We start from the raw sequence: 21,451 nt of genomic DNA, 5'->3' as shown, positions 1-21,451 counted from the left end.
TATGTGAGTGCTCCGATGCTTTATTGCTGCCACGGGGATCTTACGGTAGCTCTAAGTTATTTAGTTCAGTTCGGATACAGCTTTAGCTCCCTTCTGCTTTTTAACGAACATTCGTTCGTTTCGCGCCCAGCTAAGCTGGCATTTTTTGTCGTTAGCAACATTCCTGCTCTCGAATAGTTTTTTATGCGCGCTATTATGTTTTAATTCAGGTAATGCCCCGTATCTTATCGTTGCCTTTTTCTTTAACTATTAACATTACGTTTCTTGTCTAGAAAATCGTACAATTTTCGGAGGGAATCGAGCATGCTTTTGCCGTGATCTTGTGTGGTACTTCGACGTCCTCGTGACAACGAGCTTTAGGTTTCAGCTTGTTGGTAACATAACTGAAGACTGCACGCAAGGCTCCTTCGGCACATGCATTGCCATGAGTTTCGAAGTTATTTTCTTTGAAAAGTACTCTAATTTCTCAAATTGAAATTCTAGGTCACATAGCCGCTCTTTCTGACTCAACAAGTCGGCCTCCATACGATTTTGTTTTCTGCAGATCGTTAGTTTCTTCCTCTTTTGCTTACACAGCTTTTCGCAAGTTGTCATACTCAGAAAGAAACAAGTCAGGCGACGTTTCGATGTCCTGTATAGTTCCATTCTGCTCATCAGTTTGGCGATCCGTGGCACTGTGCACAACTGCTTTTTCTTCGTGTTTCTTCTCCATCACATTAATACGACGGAGAACTCAAGAGTGGCGGGAATGAGTTAAGCAACAGTGTAGCAGAGAATTCGGATGATGTATCGAAACTTCTAATATACCAATAAAACCTTCCCGCCGTACATCCGGGATGGTGATTGCCCAACTGGAAACTTAACGGAAAAGTACATTTACACATTTTACGTAAGACTCTGTCAGCTTGATTGTAAGGCGTTGGTTTTACGTGCTGCTATTTCCCAAGATATGCAAACTGCAGTCCGCCCCACTGCGTAGTGCTATTCACTGAGCTCCGGTATTTGATAAGCTGTTGTCAGCTGAGACGCCTTTTCCCATCTGTCACGCGTTTATCTTTTTTGACACTGCTTACACCGTGCCAACGCAGGCGTGTTTCTAAATATGAACGGTTTACCCGACAGCCTCCAAGAGTAGGCACCCAGCCATAGAGTACAGATGATGAATACTTCCTGAAACCAGGAGTGGACTGAGAAAGCAATAAAATGAAAAGGAGAGCCCACAGAACGAAAGGAGAAGCAACCACTTTATGGCAAAAGAAAAGGGCGCTGATGTTAAGCTATATATAGCGCAGAACGTCGCTGAAGTGCGTCCGAGACAGAACGTAAAAGCTAACGATGGCGCAAACAGTACAAAAACAAGCCTCGATGGCGTGAGCAGCGTCCATATAGCGGTGCCTGTATGGCTGCACCACCGGTGTACTACCGGCTAGGCCCCTGACGGGGTGATATCGTGCATGTTACATAGCAGAGGTCACAGTCAATATAAACGAGCTAATAAAAAAGTTCTGCCTCTCGCATAGGCCGATAAAGTGAACGAAGCATCCACTAAACTTGTTATTTATTTATTTATTTATTTATTTATTTATTTATTTATTTATTTATTTATTTATTTATTTATTTATTTATTTATTTATTTATTTATTTTTTAAGACGCAAACAACAAGAATGTCAAAAATGAGTGAACTTAGAGGCAATATGAAGTACAAACTTGCCCTAATTATACAATGGTAGCTGTGAACTGCAAGGTAAAAATGGAAATAAACCATACTAAGGAGTACATAGGGCAGGTCAATTTCAAAACAATACAATGTTCGCTAAGGCGTTTTTGAACCTGAATTCAAAACAGCGCAAAAAAGACGGGACACGAAACGACGACACACGGCGCTGACTAGCAACTGGATGGTTTATTGCCGCGCCTTGCGAAATATACCCAAGGAAGGAAGGCGAGAAGGAATCATGAAAAAACAAGTACATCAAACAAACCCAAAACGCTAGATCTATACACGTGCAATGGCCAAAAATGAGCAACGCTGATGCAGCGCAGCGATCTAACACGTGGCCAGAGGCGCGATGCAAAGGAAGGAAAAACTGAACAGTGCAACTTGTTATTTTTAGTATTTATGAATCCAGATAACGAACTTCCTTACGTCGTAATTCAATGGAAGGCTTACTAACGCAAGCTGTAACGCCAGTGGGCTCGACGGTCGTTACAGCGGGCGTTACATCTGTGCCGTTATCTGCGGCACAGTGGCATGGGCCAATCCTAGACCCCGATCAACTCCCCTTCTCACTCACTCCAGAAAAGACCTCCAAATTGCGGTTCACACACAATGCGGTACCTCTCACCGCATCTCAAACCATACAAATCAAGCTGTGGTGTCCAAAGCAGCTCCTGTTGTGGCACGCATCGCTTCTTTCCTCATTACAACTTGCCACGCACCGTTTTGGCGTATCGCTTTCTCCCCACACATCACGCAAAACTTGCATGGTCTTCGTCCCAGGAAAGAACATTCCGACCACTCAGGACGTTGTGTGCCTGCATTTACTGAAGACTTATAACGATAATGTAGTTATGAAACTCAATCACCGACTAGGCAATAAATATGTATTCCTTCGCTCTTGTTACCCGACGTGGCTATCAACGGCCCTTTTCTGACTCGGGGATTACTTCAAAATTATAGCTTCTATTAATGCAAGGAATATGAATCAAAATCAATCATAAGTTTCCGAACAAATAAAGTTTAATAATGGTATAAAATTGAACACCAAAAGTTTATCTGTAAAAAAAACTCGTAATAAACACCTTTATTGAAACTGAGGGGGCTAGAGCTCCACACCGGTACTGGCAACACAGGATCTTTATTCTTCATATCTACTCTGAAAATATAACATGCGTGCACACACCTGACACATGCATGCGAACGCGAAAATTTTAAGTTGATAGGGGCGTCAAAAACGACATTCGATGTCAACGATAACCTACACAGTACATACATTGCAACATTGGTGCTTTAATCTGTACAAGGGAAACGTTTCTTCCCAACAGACCCAACGAGAAAACTGTTTGATTTGTGTTTAGCTACATTCAATTGCAAAGAAACTATTTTTAAATTGGGTTCAAATGGTGATGGGAATGGGTTAATTATTTCAGTTTCATTTTGAGTAGTAATTTGCATTCGCTGCAAGCTGTTCAGTGAGGAAACAAAAAAAGGTTCATTGCAGTATTTTTAATGCGGGTGACATAAAGTGTAATTCAAGGAGGCCAAAGCATAAAACATAAAAGCGAAATAATCATGATTTCGATTAGTACCACGTAATAATAACTTTTGGGATAACAGTAGCACCAACTGTAGGGAAACAAATTTCGTTTCACCGGTATGGCCAACATTTCATCTGGTTTATTGTACTATGTTTGTGGTCGAGATATGCCTGAACTGGAAGAACACACTTTTCTCGTGTACTTTCGTTTCAATGCACTTCCCGTTAAAATAGCAGTGGGCGTGGGAAATAATAGCTGCAGAGAGCAGGCAAGTTCAGCGAGCCCTACAGAATGCGGCAAAATGCAGTTACAGAAGTGGGGTCAGCCCTTGATTGCATGACAGAAAAAGGGCATCGCGAAAGAATTTTTCCTGCTATACACTCCGGGCCTGGAATTAAAAACGAGTGACTGCACTTTTCTTTCGATATTTAAACATATTGCGGTTCCTTCCACGCAGATTTCCACAGCAGCACCGGAGTTTGGGGTTCCTTTCTCCACCGACGTTATTATTTTTAGTGCGCCTCTGTTCGTTCTTCCCCTTGTCCCGATAAAATCTCACACCGCTGAAGTTCTGTATCCGCAGTTATTAAATGTTCTGCCTCTCCTTTTTTGAAATCTTTTTAACTGCCAAATTGTTTTTGAAAAGGGACCAAAGTCCATAGTGGCGGCGAGAACAACGAGAGAGCCCCGCATATCTTTTACTCTGACCACCGATGCCTATGATCCTACCCGCGGTGAAAAGAAATTTCTACAGCGTGATACTTTTCAGGAATTAGAGGAAGAAATTTCTATAAAATAGAAAAAATTGTAGCCGTTTTAACAGTTTGATGGAAGCTTTGCTGAAGCATTTCGGCTGGTGACGTAAATGCGACGTTGGCATTTCTCATGCCGTTTCAATTCGTTCGTGTCTCCTACCCAAATTGTTGGCACTGCTATCCTTTTTTCCCGCCCTTGCTGTGTGCAGCGTCCCGCTTTAATTTTGTCACATGCCTTGGAAATTTTCGATGTTTCTTTTCGTACGCTGTTCATTCCAATTTTTTCTGAAATTTTCGTCATGTTGCCCTGCCACTCTTCTTACATATGATTTTTTCGGAGTATTCAACAAGGGCAGTCAATTCCCATTTTTCTCTCAACGAAAAAAAACGTTCGTATCGAGACGATTTGAAGAGTTCAATGTGAAGCAGTTGGGCCTTGCTGCGCCCGACAAGGAGCCTACACTGAAGGAGTGCTTCAATACAATAGCGTTTATTGGCTGTTTAGAAGAGTTGTGGCCGGATGGTGGCCGACCGGCGCCAGGGATGATCGACCAAGAGCTGGTGGCCCCTCCAGAAGTATCAGCGGTGGGACGGTAGCTGCCCTCAGGAGTGGCAGACGGTGCTCTCGACAGAGGGGCTCTTGAAGACACATCCCGTTCACCGTCTGGAGAACTGGACATGAGGCCCCACCCACAAGTTTCCCTCTAACCCTCCCCCCTTATATTTTGTAAAAATAGGTTTTCCTACTAATGCCCTTTCACTGCGGCTTCCACGCCAACGTTGTGCCGCGGTAGCCCTGGGCCACAGTAAATCATGGAGGCTCTTGCAGAGGGGACAGGTGGTACAGGGCTCATACGTTTCTCGTTCTCAGCACTAGCGGTGTTCAATGTCCGGTGCAGTCCTCGGCAGCTTATTTGGGCAAAACCCCATGGAAGGCACGCATATCCGTTACATACACTTTACATGTAGTCAGTGCGCACCGTAGTGCGCAAGGTTGATCACGCAACGATAAATTGTGTCGCACCGTTGCCTTACTCGAGTCTCCTACAAGTTTCATCTATTGTGCTCTCTTTTAGGCTGAAATCCAGTGCGCGCTTTCCAAACGTCTGTGAGGCAAACAAGCGCTAAAATAAAACTTCCCGCCAAGGATTTAACAGCTACGTTGAAACACATGTGCCATCTCGTCAAAATCTTTGCAAGGCCGGCTGGGAGGGGGGGGGGGGGGAAACTCGGGGTGCTGTATTGTCTTTTTCTTTCTCGAAAGGAATAAGCAAAAGTGTTACAGCCACGATTTAATTGTAAAGCAAATTGTGTGAGTTTAGCCAGAATACTGATTGTAACCACTAGAGACCGGAACTTCAGGCAAAATGCCTATTTTTGTGGGGGGGTCCGTACCATGCCAGTTTGACACATAAGCACAAAACAACGGAATGAAAATATTGCAATAAAACATTATTCCACTTGTAAGTGCATATTTCAAAATTAGTACCTAAATCAGCTTTCAGTGCCTAAAATCCCTATTTACGTGTTTCTGGAGTCTATGTTGGGGCAAGTTTATGACATGCACAAGTGTTACAAAAAATATACATACAAAGTCCCCTTTTCTCACGCTCCTCTACCTGCGACCAATGTACAAGCAGATTTTAGAAAAAATATAACTTGGATAATCATACGAGATTTTTCATTACAGAAGGCAACAGGTATGACCGATAAGAACTTGTTCCCTTTGTAGTTAGAAAGCTGGATGCAGCCGGAAAACAAAACTTTCTGGATATGCTCAGGACAAGGAGAAAAATAAGTGTCGAGACAATCGTCTAATTTGCTGCTCGACCTTAATAGTACTGGGCCCCGTCGGAGCCGCCGACGACAGAGTACGTCTGCTCTACAAAGATGCAATGGCTTATATAAACATGGCTGGTGCACTAAGGTTTCTACCCCGAAGCTGAGCCTCACGTTTATCGGAACTTTTGTTTCGTCCGTGTGTAAAAACTAATTTGAAGCCTTCTCAACAGTCGAGAAAAAGAAAAGAAACCAGCCAAGAAGAGAATGAATGTGGCCAAGCCGAGCACGAGCGATCAAGGTAAAAGTCATTTCCCCGGGATAACACTACGGAACCATATGAAACATAAAAGCTTAAGCCCACGCCACGGTTCTGTGCACAGCCAGCCACCGATGACATGAACACCGCCCACCGGAAAGGCGCAGCACGTGCAGCACAAGTGGTGACAACAGAGAAAAAAGTGGCATGCGTAGAATAAAAAGCCGGAGCTGAGCTCCTAAATTATTCTGGTCACTACAGCCGTCATCTGCTGTGCGGATAATTTTCAATAACTATCGAAGAATAGATGTAATGTTTAGTAGTAAAGACGATTCCATTCGGTTTAACGTCATCAACACGTATATAATGCATAGTTACCGAACCGTGTTATTCCCAACAGCATTATTGTTCATCCAGTTTCATGGGAAAATATGGTTCCATGGTTTGGTTTATCATCGACATTGCAATGCTCTGGGATTCATTGGTTGTTTGTGAAGATTCGAAAAAAGCCGTTCAGCTCTGGCAACAAACATGTACCTGGAGGCAAGGACGTTTTCTTAAAGAAGCTGTTACCACGGATGCGCGTCTTCCACAAGAGGCCGTTGTTACCCAGAAGGGAACTCGGCTAATGGTAGCTGGCTACGGCAAAAACACTTCACTGGTTTCAAGGCTGTAACGCACAGCTTCGCAGCTGACGAGAGCGCAGCCGTGAAAAGAGCCAATATGTTATTGCACCACGCTACACTGCAATGTGACTCTCCAGGAAGATGAGACAATGGCGGACTCAAAGTGTAACATCTTATTTTATTATTTGTTTACTTACTCTCAGCGCATTGGGGCATTACAGAGAGAAGAGGCGTTATGCATAAAATGGAAAACTCCATACAAACAATGCCGGAGATATTTGGTTACATAGTTGAATTGGTCGAATTAATCAATACATATACACCAACTGTAAAAAAATGCAAAATTTATAGTGCACTTTCTAAAAAAAACAACGGAACAGGATTTATTTAAAAGCTATGAAAATAAAACAAGTGGCATAGTGCTACAAGATATGGGCGCCTTCAAATTATTTGGGTCGACTATGCACACAATGCAAGATGAATTCAGTAACAGCTGTTTTACGAGTAATGAGTGGAAATGGAAGTATTGCGGCTGCTGGAAATGCTGACTGGGGTGATGTATTTTTTGGAAAAGACACGATATTTGCCGCTGCACAGATAGATTCACAAAGTTCAGGTTCTACTTCATGGAAATAACACCAGCAATGCGAAACTAGTCATACAATATGAAGCTTGAGCAGCGATTTTAGGTGGATTCAATATTAAAAAGCAGCGAGTTGACGTGAAGCTACCAGATTGAAAATATATGCTTGAGCTTAGGGAAAAGTAATGTTTTGTGAAAAGTAAGCTTGACATATATTGAAGCAAGCGCAAAATACCGCAGCAGAAAACCAAGCATGTGATTTACGTCCTTTCTTACGTGCTCAGTCTGTTTTACCCCGGAGAGGTGATTCGAAATTTAGACGCCGAGATATTTGCAACACAATAGTTTGGTTAGAGGGACATGGTTGAGTATGTGAGTGCATGCTGCATTATTATGTTTATGACGAGTTAGTCAGATTACTTTGCATTTAGGGGTGTTAAGTCTTGCTTAGCCTTTGTCGCACCAAGCGGTAATTTGATCTTAATCAGATCGTCGAACATTTTATACGCAAAATTTTAAAAAAATTCTATACATAAAACCCTCGTCTGTGAAAATTCTCATAGTTGATATTTTGTTCGGTAAATTTGTAATATATAACATTATATATTAAGAATAATTGCGGTTGTAAGAAAAAACCCTGCGGGACGGCAGACGTACCCGAGCATTGCTTAGAATTACAATCACTGGCGCCTAAATACTGTGTACGATTAGTTAAAGAACACTGCAACCATTTTAGAATATTTGGGTCAGAAAAGAGCAATTTTCCCTGAAGGGGCGATGCAGAAAAAATAAAAATTTGTTTTATCGAAAGATTTTGATTTTGTAGTACCCCAGCGCTTGTCCGGCAGCAAACGATGCTTTATTCACTGAAAAATTAATGAATTTAAGCTAAAATTTTGATTCTCCGGCAAAATCACGTGTTTAGTGACATCTGCGATGGCGTAACAAGAACAGGTGTTCAAGCAAACCTCAGTGCGCTGTTTACTCTGCAGCGGACTGCGGAACCCTATTTTTAGCTTTAGTCATCATAGATGGCGCCACCATGCTGAGCAGGTCTGCTGTCTGCCTTTGCTTTGTTTCTGAGCGTATTTTCACCTGTCTTGTCGTTGTTACGGTAAGTAGTAAACGTTTCGTGAAACATGGGGTATGCTCGACAAACAGGGTCACGTAAGACAATGTCGCTTACGCCAATCAGCCTGTGTCCTGTGAGGAAGCCCCAAAAAGCCAGACTGCTGTGCAGGCATAACACGCGTAGTGCGCGGAGTATATCTTATGTATATCTTATATATCGTATGTTTATGTACAGTCTATCTTATGTTTACGTGTACTTTCATAACTTTCTTTGTTTACCCCATTATTCTTACCGCTATCAAGTGAAAGTGCATTACGTTTAGGCGAAAACATCTCGTTATGCAAGCTTATAAGCCCTGCATAACTTGCCTTTGCTTTTGCAGGTCCCGGCCAATCGCACCGCTGTGAATATTACGTCCTAGGTTATGGTGCGGAAAATGAGCTAGTGAGTCGCATGGCCTTTTCCTTTTTTCTTAATTATGTAGCTTATCTGAGCGAAGCTTACGTTAAAAATAGTGTCAGTATAATTCTAACACGGCAATGTTTCGAATGAACCAAACTTGTGTTTTTTCTGCATGGCCCCTTTAAAAAGTAGTAACCTCTGGCAGACAAGGTTAACGGCCTGGGAAAAATTGATATATATACCGTCGACAGGTGCAGAACGATCGACGGCGCCAAATCGGTACTTCGAAAGGCTAAGAAGCTGAGTTTCACATAAGTTTTTCTAAACGTTTCCCTCAGTTTCCCTAAATGTTAACATTGTTGTAATGTTTATTTGTCTGGTTCAACATAGGATGTAATAAGTTAGCGCGCGTTGTTCTTCGCTCTGCCAATGTACAAAGGGCGTAGGCCTTTGTCAAGCATAGAAACAGATTTTCTGCGTGCACCCTCGCGTCACTCCTTCCTCTTTAACTGTGTGGTGCTAAATAAACTCGAAACTTAAAACTTGAAACTTAATTCATCTGAAACTATGTTGGTAGTTGCAAAACAAGGCAATGTTCTTGAGGCGTGGACTAACTGACTGTAGATAATCAGTTCGAATATTTTGCGGAGTGTATTACTGAGCGGTATGGGTCGGTAATTGATGGAGTTATGACTGTTAGCTGCATTTAACATGAGAACCGCTTTACTCACCTTCCAATCCTGCTGCAGGATAGAAGTTTCTAGAGACTGGGAAAGAGACTTAGACAGGATTACGGGGGATAATTCAGAACATTGAGGAATTTCTGATGAATGTCTTCGTTCCAGGGGCCAGAGGGTTTTAATTTTTTAACAACTTGGCAACGCCCAGTCAGATTAGCACTTTTAGATTCATAAGTAAGTATTCACAAGGTGGGAAAGGGGTAACGAGGATAGTACACAGGTTACTTTAGCAAGAATACACCACTAAAGGATTCACAGCGTTTTTGCTTGGATGAACAGTAACATTCAGAGATCAATTGAAATTGCTTTTCAGTGTTTGCGTGCGTTATTATGCCAAAACCTGCGCGGAAGAGTTCCATGCATAAAGAGAAGCGTAACTTCCAAGTAGGAACCATTCGCCATGTCTAGCATGTGCGCATATTCACCGGCCGTGTCATCATACGTTGCCCATCGGCCAACTCTCCTGGAACGCTTAGCTTTGCGGAATAGACGGTGTTTTAAAAGCGAAGCTTTAGTGTTCTGACTGATGGCGTCTGTAGCGCGAAAACGCCCGGCAAGAAGGGCAGCTTTGACGGTGATGATGATTGATTGTGGGTGAAGTGAAAGAGAAAAAAAACTCTTCAGTGGCCGGAATCGAAGCTAGATCCCTCGCGTTATGAAGCCGGCGTCTATCAGATTGCTCCATTTCGACATGGCCGAAACTCAGTCCAAACTCCGACGACAACGAAAGGATCCGTCACGAGAAATCTTCGCGTTCAACCATCGTCGTCGTTAGACGGAGGGGTGCATGATTTTTCTATTTCGTAGCGTTTTCAGGGTTGGTGTGAACCAGAGTGACGGAACAGTGTTTTTGGTTTCAGGTGGGGGTACAGAAATTTGAAAGCGAAAGCTTTCTTAGTTGGACCGACGGCGTTCTGTCAAAATGCAGTGAACTCCCGTTAAGACGATTTCGGAGGAACCATGATTGTTTGTGTTATCAGAAGTTCCTCTTTTCAGAAGTCCTCCCAAAAAAAATCCAGGTGCATGTAAAAGCTTGCTTGAAGACAGTGAATTAAGTAGACTTACAATGGAGGAAAAAGACAAAAAATTATTTGTTTGAGTACGAAACTTGATAGAAGACTGTATTTTAGTGTTCTTGCCTTGTTTTATCCAGTACAAGCGGGGATGGAAAGTGTACACCCGCTACCTCAAGCGGCAACGCAGCAGAGACAGAGCGGGAACTCCTCGCTTTCTCGGCGGTGACGTGGTGGGACTCGCGCCGCGAACCGACGTAAACTCACATTTCCTGCTGATAAAGGGCACCGGTCAGGTGAGCTGCTACGTTCGCGAACAGGAAGTCTCGGTCGTCGCTTTTTTTTACCTTTTTATACTTCTAGTTTTGCGCCTCTCTCCTCCAGAGCACAGCGGCCACAAAACTCGCCTTCGTTTTTTTTTTGCGAAGGTGAGTTTGGCTCCGCGGGTTGAAGGGTGGGGGGAGTGGTAGCTTCATACGCGTGTCCCTTTTTTTCCCGCTCTCTCCCTTCCTCTGTGGCCCATATTCGCTTCGCGTTGAGGTTTTTTTTTACTTTTATGCCCGTCTGGTGGCGCCAATGCCCCGCCGCAACCCTCCAAGATTGCCATGTTCGCTACCCAGGATCGGCAGCAGTGGTGGTCATCCCGATAGTTGCTCGTCATAGCACAAGAGTACGTGTAAGGCTGTTCGTTTTATGCGGATTTTTTTTTTTGTTGCATTGGATCTATGGAGAACGAAACAAATCTTCCCATGTTGTTCGTAATAATCGAGAATTCGTCTTAACCGAGCTCGTCTTAACGGGAGTTCACTGTACTAATGCATTTCCCCATAGACGGGTTGGTCGACCGAAAAGCTCTGATAAGATCTCTGGACAAGGGGCGGGTGCGTGAAACCCGGCATCCATTGTGTCAAAACGGTTACTTCAAAATCGCAAAAAAGGAACGCTTTTAGATAACACGATACACACATCGTTCATGAAAAAGGAGTACAACAGTATACCTTTACCTCAAAAACCGCGTATAGGCATACATTTAGATCGTCGTAGATGCGCTTACTTAGTGCGCCAAAAATCGTCTCATGGGTTTATTTTTCGTTTGCGATTTGGATGTTTGAATGATGACAATCAATTCGACGCACTTTCAGCGAAGGTTGCAGGCACTTTAATCGCCGTGCTTCTCTCAACTTTCTTCAGGAAAGGATCGTATTTGTTTTGTTAACTCGGTAACCTTTAATTTTTTTGTTGTAGGGTTTAACGCGCCGACGCAACGCTGGCGATAAGGCGCGCCGTAGTGCAGGGCCCCGGATTAGTTTTGACAACCTGGGGATCCTTAAGGTGCGCCTATATCTGGAACACACGGGTGGTTTTGCTTTTCGTCTTCATCAGACAACTCGGTAACCTTACTTTAGAACAGTTGCCAATATTTGTACACCGAACGCTGGTGAAATTGTGAGCGATTCCTTGCGGTTCCGAGGAAATTATGCTTCTTCGCATGTTTTTTTATTGGCATGGCGCGTATCTTTAAGCGTTGCGTATTGCCAGCATTTTTCGCGAATAAATGAAAGCTTTTTTTGAGTGGCACACATCCTTGTCCACCATGTGCCCTGTATTACATGCACGTTCTGAGCTGTAATAACCGAATTACTAGCATACTGCTCAAAATTACGTTGAAACTCGCCTTCGGAGAAACATCACTACTGTTACGGCAAACCTAACCCCAATGAAGTAAGAGAAGGTAAAAACATGGGTACCGGGCGAAAAGAGATGACATTTGAAATTTCGACCTCCAAATAAGTACATTGAACTGGATGTGAAGACTCGAGCAAATCTCATTATGAAGCAGCTCCTTTCAATTCTTTGGTGAACCTTTTAAAGTGTTCAACTTGACAAACAACTATTTGTCAGGGCCCACGGGCTTTCAGAGAAATTGGCCGCGCCCATCGATCGCCAAACCGCACTGGTAACTGGAACCTTTCACAAGGAATATTATTTAGGAAAATAAAATTTCCCAACCTCCTTTAACACCGTATCAGACGCAATCCTTGCAAGACGGAGTGCTCTGCACGATGAGGGGTGCCGTCCATTCAACGACTATTTCACTGGCCTAAAACCAAGCGAAAATTCTTTGACGCTGTGACGCGAAAAGCAGGGAAAAGCGGTAAACACCGCGCTGTTAAGTAATGAAAGCGCGAGTTTAAAAAAAGTCGCGAGTCAAGAAAACATGACCATGGTTCATTCGGTTTTTCGTTCGCGAACCTTATTACTTGTAGGAGCCCTTCCCGACGCCCACTATGCAGGTTTTAATGCCTTTTTTGTTCGTCGGACTAGGTAGTGTTATTTGGTGCGATTTTTTCCCTAGAATTTGTTCTTACAGCTTGCACTGACTATATTTAGGCAGAACGATCCTTTTATTTCCGATCAATTATAGTTTCCTTTAAGATGTAATAATAATGTGCACGAAAAAAGTTTGATAGCGTAAAAACGCTGATGATTTTAGTTACGTGAATTTAGGGCTAACTGAAGCAATTGTGCGAAAAACTAGTGAACATAATTCTGAAATAGTTGTATGTGCGCTGTTGCGCGAGCATGCGGGATTGCATGTATATGTATATGTCTCTGTTATGTATGCGGGCACGCACCAGATTTTCTCAAAAGCTTGCCTTACTTTGCGACGAGGAAGTGAGCAATCTTCTTTCGATTTTTGTTGCTCAACCATGTACGTCTCGATGGTTTTGTGACGCTCCCCGGAGGGGAGATGGCGTCACTCTACCAACTAGGTGGGTCCACGCAGAGTTGAGGGGAAAAGAGACAACGCAGGCTCAAAGGTACAATTTAATTAACAATAGTTAGCGCTGGTGCCGGTGCGCTCACCCGTTGAGAGGCTGGGACCCTGTAGGGCGGCTGGCGCTGGGTCGTGGAGCCGAGAAGTCGTTCAGGCGCGGCGCTGCAGGGTGCACGTGCTCGAGCAGGGCCGTTCGGGAGGGTGCCGGAATTCTCGTGTCGGTCGGCGTAGGCGGTCCGTGCTCCTGGCAGATCGTGGACGCGGACCCGAGATGTGACCGCTGGCTGGCTGGTCCCGGGTTGAAGTGGGGGGAGCGCGCGATCGGATTACTCCTACGGGCGGCTGCCTCGTTCGGCCCGGCAAGATGATGTCCAGTCGGGAAAAGAGCCCTCCGGCCTCGTTCGCTAGCCTTCTTATACCCTCCTTGGGTTACGCACAGGGGGGGTAAGGACGAGCTCGTTGGGGAACCGGCCGGTCATCGCTCTGCGCGTGGGCGCATCACCCCGCAAGCCCTCGGGGATTAACATTCTTCTGCAGATTAACATTCTTCCGCGCGTGCTTCCGCACATTCCGCGCGTGCTTGGCCTTTCTTCGTGCCACGCGAAGTGTCTGCCGCCCGCTTCTACCTGGGAACACGTTTCTGCGTGCGCATGGGTTGTACGCGGCAGTCAGTGGCGATGTGCGACCGTCACAGTTTCAATTATTAGCCATTGGTGCACACGAATAATCTTTGCCACTGTTTTTCTTACTTCTTTTATCTTTTTTTTTATCTCTTCTATGGAATAGGATCTGAACCTTCACTTTAGAAACTTCATATGCGTACAGGTAATAGTAGAAATTGTGTTTTAAGCATTTTGAAGGATTGCAATGCCGGAATTATTTCGGAGAAATTGAAACAACCATTTGCTTTGCATTGACTCTAGGTTATACATTCTGCTGGAAATACGTGACACACGTAAAAAAAGCAACAATAAAGGTCGATACAAACTCGGATGTCCGATGGAGGGAAATTCGAAAGGGAGGGCTCAAGACAAACCTTTACGAAAATTCAGTAAAGCTTCCTGTTGGCCTAGTCTCTATCGAGACGTGCTAAAAACATAGGGGGGGGGGGAGTTTATAGGAAAAACACCGAATATTTCATGTTTTCCCGTAAACTTGAGCTCTACACTTTTTTTCCATGTCTCTACAAAACCTCTACAATGAAAACAACTGAAAACAATCTTCTGATAGGCCGTCTTTTAAAGCATAATGGTCACTCGGTCCGGCTTTTGAGCAATTCGGCTGTCGTGAAAGTAGAGCAGACACAGCCTTCGTCGCTGTTCTGACGCGTTTAAAAATGCCGTAATTAAGGAAACCATGTTCATTCATGCTCGCATTTTTGTTGCAAATTGACGAAGAGGCCAAGCTAAAATTTGCAATGTACGAAAGAAAAGGCTGCATATCGGCTGACTTCGCTGCAGATGACGTAGAAAGAGGACAATCTTTTGATGGACCTGCCACGTAACGCCCCTTTCTGTTTCCCACTTCTACCCCCTCAGGCTGTTGTCCTCCACGTCCCCTTCTATCATATCTCTTCCCTTTCCTCTTTCTTCTCGCCTCTCTACTATTCCTGACTCACCCAACAGTTACCCTCCGGTATGTCTCCTCCGATGCTTCTCTCCTTTTCCACTGCCGTCGAAATACTCCTTCCCTTGTGCTGACCTCATCTTCATCTCTAGTTCGTCCCATATCGCTTATTTCTGGCTCCGCCCCCTTTCTCTAACCCTCTCAGTGATACCTTTCCCTTCCATTTGATATCTTCGACATTCGTCCCCTGTTATCTTTGTGCTCCAGTTCGTTTCCCCACTTGGCTACACTGATCTACCATCATCTTTCATATTCCCCTCGCTCCTAGAAACTCATCACCCGTCGCTGTTTGTCTACTCCCTTTCTCCTCCCCTGTATCACCTTCTTTTGTCCACAAGTCTACACTAGCATCGTCTACTATAGTTGAGGCATCCTCTTTTGTCAATTTTCTTAACCACAACGAATTCTCCTCGTCATTTTCCACCCCTTCTCCGGCCTATATTTTGTACGTGCTTATAAACATTAGAACATATCCACCTCACCATTCACGTCGCACCTCTACGCCCCTTACACACTGTTTGCTGAACGTTATGCTCTCGTTTTCCTCCCGTCCTTTTGTCTCTCTCTACAACCCTTCCTCCTCCCGCAACACTACTGTTCTCCATCGCTCTCGATTCTCTAATTCAGTTACCATCACCGATTCTCTTTTTCTCATGACCTCCCCTTTATTATCACCTACTACAAAAGCACTTCGCCTAATGTTATTCCCTTCGGAGACCTCCCCTCCCCCATACCAATACAGTAGAATCTCGGTATAGTGAAGGGGCTCGGACCGAAGACTATTTCAGTGTCTTCGCTATATCAATATGGTCTTTTACCATGGCCAGGGGCGTCGGAACAGAAGGTGCAGGGGGAGCGACGGCTCCCCCTAGTGTAAAAATGGGGGAGCACGGCTCCCCAAGTCAAGGGGCACCTGAAGGCTTCTGCTGAGCCTGAGACGGCTCCAGCAAAGTTAGGCTTATTTGTTTAAGGCAAAATGGCTAAGGATCAGACGATATTTTGCACCCTTATGAGTGGCCTCAAATCTCGAAAAAAATCGTGAGTTTTCGGAAGATTTATAGTTGAAAGGCCTTCGTATGAAGCATTTGAAAAACTACTGTCCCCACCCAAATATTCGATGACTGCGTTATCAATCAAAGGATCGATTGTATATTGGCTTTGCCTTTCGTATTCGGCTCGTGCAATCATGATACTAACCAGCCTCACTGGACAGTATTACCAATAATTTTGAACGCTAACCAGTTCAGATTTGTTCGAAAACCATGGTTCCCTAAGCGACTTGCGCAAATAGCATAAAAAGTCACAGTTTAACAAGTTATCCGCAGAGATATCAGCAGTACGACTATAAATTACGAAATATGAATGCATCCGTATCATACTACTGAAATTTTCCTAATATAATGGTGCACCAGACAATCAGAAATACTCCGAACAAAATTAAAACAAATTATCGCTTGTGCATTCACGTACTCTGATAATAAAACACACATGGTTCAATCTACATGTATACATGTTAACGCATAGCATAACGTTTTTCTTCAACTGACCTGTATATTTAACTCACTTCCCCTGTCAATATTCTTCGTGTAAGCCTTCATTTTGTAGCATGAATGTGCAGGTCTCGTAGTATGTTCGCGGTTAGGACGCATGTGTATAAATGTGCTGTAAGTATGTGTTTCTTTTGCAAATTGCAATTTTTTTTATTTATTTAGATGTACACAGCTGTTTTGCATTGATAAATAAAAAAGGCACGGAATCATGGGTGCTGCTGTTGCCTCGTGTAGAGGGCACAGTCGTCGTTACTTAGTGAATATTTGACTGGGTTTGATTTGGTTTTATGTTGATTGGTCAATTGCGATTATTTATGCATACTAGTCATCGTAGCAGCTGTGTACAGACCCTACAGAAGTACTCAACGAAAATAAATTACGAGGTATTTAAAAAACAACGATAATGTTAATATAATTGATTATTATCATGATGATGATGATGATGTTTAAGGGAGCATACTTTTGGCTCCCCCAGGGAAAAAATAGTTCCGACGCCACTGACCATGACTACACCGTTTGAAATGACTTTTAGTTAAGAATACTTTATTTGCACTCAAATCGCTACACAGAACCATTATATTAAGGGTGGCATAAGGAGTGCAGCGGGCGGAAGTGCTGCAGGACCGTTGTTTCCACAGTTTCGTAATCAGGAGCTGTTAAAAGTGTCTCAATGCGTTCGAAGTCTTCGTAGTCAGGCCCTTGTGTCTGGCGAGTGTGTAGTGATGCTCTGATGATGCCACAAGCCGATATCTCCTGAGCTCTGCGTGGAGGTATCGTCACTTCATCATCAGACGTTTTTTTTTTTTTTTGGAGCGGTACTTGGAGTGGCAATCTCGCGTGAAATGGAATCGCATATTTCATTGTCTCTCAAGTCATCGGAGGTTGAGTCCTCACTGTCACATTGCACTAATTCTTCGAACCTGCAACGGTCCTCTTATGTTTGGGCTGTCGCGCGACTGCAGTACTTGTGCATCCCTTTCACTTGCACCTTCACAGGTGGAGTTCACGGGACAGATAACCGAAAATGGCAGCAGGTTCGGGCGGGAACAGGGAAGTGCTCATCGCTCTGGATCCCGAAAATTCCTGCTGGTGGTGGCAAGACTAAGCTCCGTATCCTCCAATCCCTACCGCTCCTTTAAAGGGACACCGCTTCTGAATGTATTACCCCAATATAGTGAATTGCGGATTTTGTATCTTTTTTATATCCGTTTCTTCACTATAACCGTCTTCACTGTGTGGGAAAAAGGCTCAGAGATTTATAAAGGTAAAATTACGACCCCGGCTTACTTTCACTATACTCATATGTGCAGGTTCCCTATATCGAGGTTCTAGTTGCACAATTTTTCTGCAGTCATGTCTCCTGTGGAACTTCTTAGCCTCCCCATCTTCTGTTTCCTTCTCTCTTTTCCATTTAACTCTCGCCACCCATTACTCTTTCTGCGACACTTACCTCGTACTCAATATCCCCCTCCACTAACCCTGCACTGTCGTCGATTCATCTGTGTCTTCCCCACCCTTTCCTTCTCGTGAATATTATCCCAACCCCAATTGTATTCCCCCGCCTCCCATTCACAATTCTCTTACAGCACCCTTCCCGTTACACGTTTTCTTGTGCCTTTCTGTTCTTCTCCCCTTTTGATCTGTTCACGTTCCATATCCCGTTTTCCCACACCCCTTCCTTCGCTCTACACACTTTGGCCGACCGTTCACTTGCCCTGTGGGCTCTAACCCTGTAGTGAGTAGGCTCGCCAGTAGCATTATTGGGTGATGGAAGACAGACAAGCAGACCAATATTTTCGCGTTTAGCTAGTCCTAGAAAGGCTACAATATTTAAACCGCAAGGACGGCCCAAGAAAATGCTTTGGATGAAAAGGTCAGAGAACACGGCACGTGTATCAGCTCAAAAATCATTGCACAAAGCTAATTGGGTGCTCGTACACGTGTCTCCACTTCGCGTCGTCTTGTTCCTGTTGTCGTTTCTCAAGGCCACCGCCTAATTAGGGGCACTTTTTCATTACATTGTAGCTACGTCTGTTTCGTGGTTTTGACGCTGCGACCGACCTTGGTCGCCATAATCAATCATTATTGTCTTCTTGGCAAAGTTTTATTTTGGGAGAAGCAGCCTAAACGTTTTTGTGCGCTTTCGCACATGTGTAGCACGTGCCCCGAACGAGACTTCGTGCGTGGCAGACGCCATGATTCCAGCGCTGACTTGAAAGAGTGTTTGCATGATTTAGCATAAAAGTGCTGCGTATTTTTGAACTTCTGGTCGCTGATATGTAGTTCAGCGTAGTTTGTATATTTCGATGGTCTGGAAACAGTGATTTGTCATTGATACAGATAAGAACATTACTTTAGCATTTAATTAATGTCATCCAGTAGCTAAAATGTGACAATGAGCAAGCCAAGAAACACTTTAAAAGTAAGTATTTTGAATGTGATCACTAAAAATGCAGCCAGGAAGTAAGCATTTAAGGAGGTAGCGGTTTCCTCCAGCAGAACGAGAGGAAGCTCGCCCTTGTAATATTACTAAGTAGTCGAATAACATTTTATTCGAATACAATCCTCACATAAACAGAGACGTCGGGACGTTCGAGTAGTGCACGTGTACTAGTTGACTTCCTGGAGCGCCGGGATTATAACGGTTTTTGTGTGTGTGCGTGGCATCGTAGATGCCGAAAAGATTTTTTTTTTGCGTTCCCTCCAAACAGGGCAAACATTTCGGTGTCCGTGCAAGTTTTTCCATTATTTTGAAGAATTGCGAAAAAAAATTTACGTCATACTCTCTTTTAAATGTATGTCCTCTTTGGGAACACCAAACACTGTACGCATTTGAATGACAATAGTAGCCTACTGGGCAGTATTTGGGAGTACTTGCCGAATGCCCCCAGCCGTCATAACCCCCCTGCGCGTTTCCATATCTTAGTACCCACCTACATTGAAAACTTCTTCACGCAAATTATAGAATTTTGCTCCTTCAGGCACTCTATCACCGATGCTAAAGGTACCGCTTTCTATGCGCATATTTAGGAGTACTTTCGATTTGTGCATATTCATCAATGTCTCTTCGACGAAGAATTGTGAGCTCAGTTCTTGAAGCATTCGTGGAGGCGTTCCCCAGGCTTAGTGAAGAATATACCTTCCGGAAACATCTCGCGTTTCAAATATTCTCCCCTTAGTCGTATGCTTTATTCATCCTCTTTAGGCTTAACAAGTGCCCCTACAAATAGGCTGTAAGCAACTTTGGAGAGTAATTGTCCTCTTGTCTCACGCTCACTTTGAGAGTGAACTTTTACTCCCTTCGTTCAAGGAGTACTGAAACCAAATCTCAAATAAGAATGTTAAAACCTCGATTGCATATGGAGATATCTCCAAGGACGTTTGAACAGGCACTATTCATTGTAACAAACTTTAAATTATTTTTCATCTTTGCACGCTCAAGAAAACTCACAACGGAAACCCTTTCAATATCGGCATCGGCATGACGCAGCATGCACCACGCCCAAAGCTGTCGAAGTCAGGGCTCCCGTAGCGTAGGCAAGACGCTGCCTGATGTTGAGGCGCACTGCTCCGCCTTGTGTAGCATGCCACATTTTTGGGACTTACGACATGTTGCCCAAACACGCACGTGTAGACCGGCCGTGGAGCGACGAGAACAATGACGTCAAGAGCGCCGTCCTGTCATGGTGGCCTCCTCTGGCGTTCGTTTGATCGAAACCGAAACTGACACGAACAAACGAGGTTGTTAATAATTACTTACGTTGCGGCCGACCATCTAATGTGACGTCCTATAATTACTGGGCTGTTAGGCGCCCATAGTAGGAAAACATGTAACACGAGAATTTCGTGTCTGTACACCTTTAAGTATTACCTTGCCCGCGCGTCCATGTATATGTCTTAAAACACCCGTATCCATGTCTACTGCCGGTGATGAGTTATGGGCCAGAAGTTTGGTACCTGTGTAAATACCTTGAAAAAAAATGGGCCCATCTCCCCGCGAGCGGGACTCGAGTAAATGCGTCGCATGGGGGTGGGTGTATTGCGTTAACGTTTAGTGTTTGGGGGGTTGGTGCTATCACGTGTACACCACGCAGCTATCACGCCGCTAGCACGCCGCTGAGTCGCCAACGCACGCCGCTGTCGACGTAGTTTGAATGAGTCAAGGATATAAGGCGCGTTCGTAGCCTTTCATTCTGTGTCGGTTTTGTGGCGCAGTGGGAAGAGCACCATGTACCTCGCGTTCAGCCCACAGGTAGTGAATGCGTTGTATCAGCAGCTTCTTGACGTAGTTTGAATGAGTCAAGGATATAAGGCGCGTTCGTAGCCCTTGAATCTGTGTAGGTTTTGTGGCGCAGTGGGTAGAGCCCCATGTACCTTGCGTTCCGCCCGCAGGGTCGTGGGATCTGAACCAGGCGCCGGTGACTGTTATTTCTTTTTATAAGTGTAGGGGGAGGCTGGCTGCTGCGGACGCCGACGCAAGGGTGACATCGTGAGTTATACAAATGCTCTGCATTTAAAAAGATAGACCGGACCAGGCATCTATGCAGGAGGATGACAGGAGTAACCCGTAGGAAGTGTGTTGGATTCTGGTCAGAGCGCGGTAATTCGACTTGAAGAAATAAATGGAGTTCAGCCGAAGGTGACTTACTAGAGCTGGACAGTATGGGTGTGCGACACAGTGGCTACCCGAAGACAGGACTAGAAGTAGAAGACAAAACAATCGCTTGAGGGATGAAACAGGAAAATTCCTGGCTAAGGAAGAATCGACCCCGGCATCGCACGGTTGGAGGGTATTGAAAGTCATTTGGTATGATAATTATGGTGGCATAACATGGAGGCTCACTAAAAGGGTTCAACTTAAATTGAGGACGACTCAGCGAGCAATGGAATGGAAGATGGTTGCTGTAACGTGAAAGGACAAGACATTGGAATGGGTCAGGGAACAAGCGCGCGTTAAGGACATATTAGTAGAAATTACGAAGAAGGAATGGGCGTGGGCAGGGTATGT

The sequence above is a fragment of the Haemaphysalis longicornis genome, unplaced genomic scaffold, assembly GCF_048455015.1.
Source record: "Haemaphysalis longicornis isolate Haplotype H1 unplaced genomic scaffold, Haemaphysalis longicornis Haplotype H1 scaffold_1, whole genome shotgun sequence".
NCBI classification, from domain to species: Eukaryota; Metazoa; Arthropoda; class Arachnida; order Ixodida; family Ixodidae; genus Haemaphysalis; species Haemaphysalis longicornis.
Note: the sequence above shows the minus strand (reverse complement) of the source record.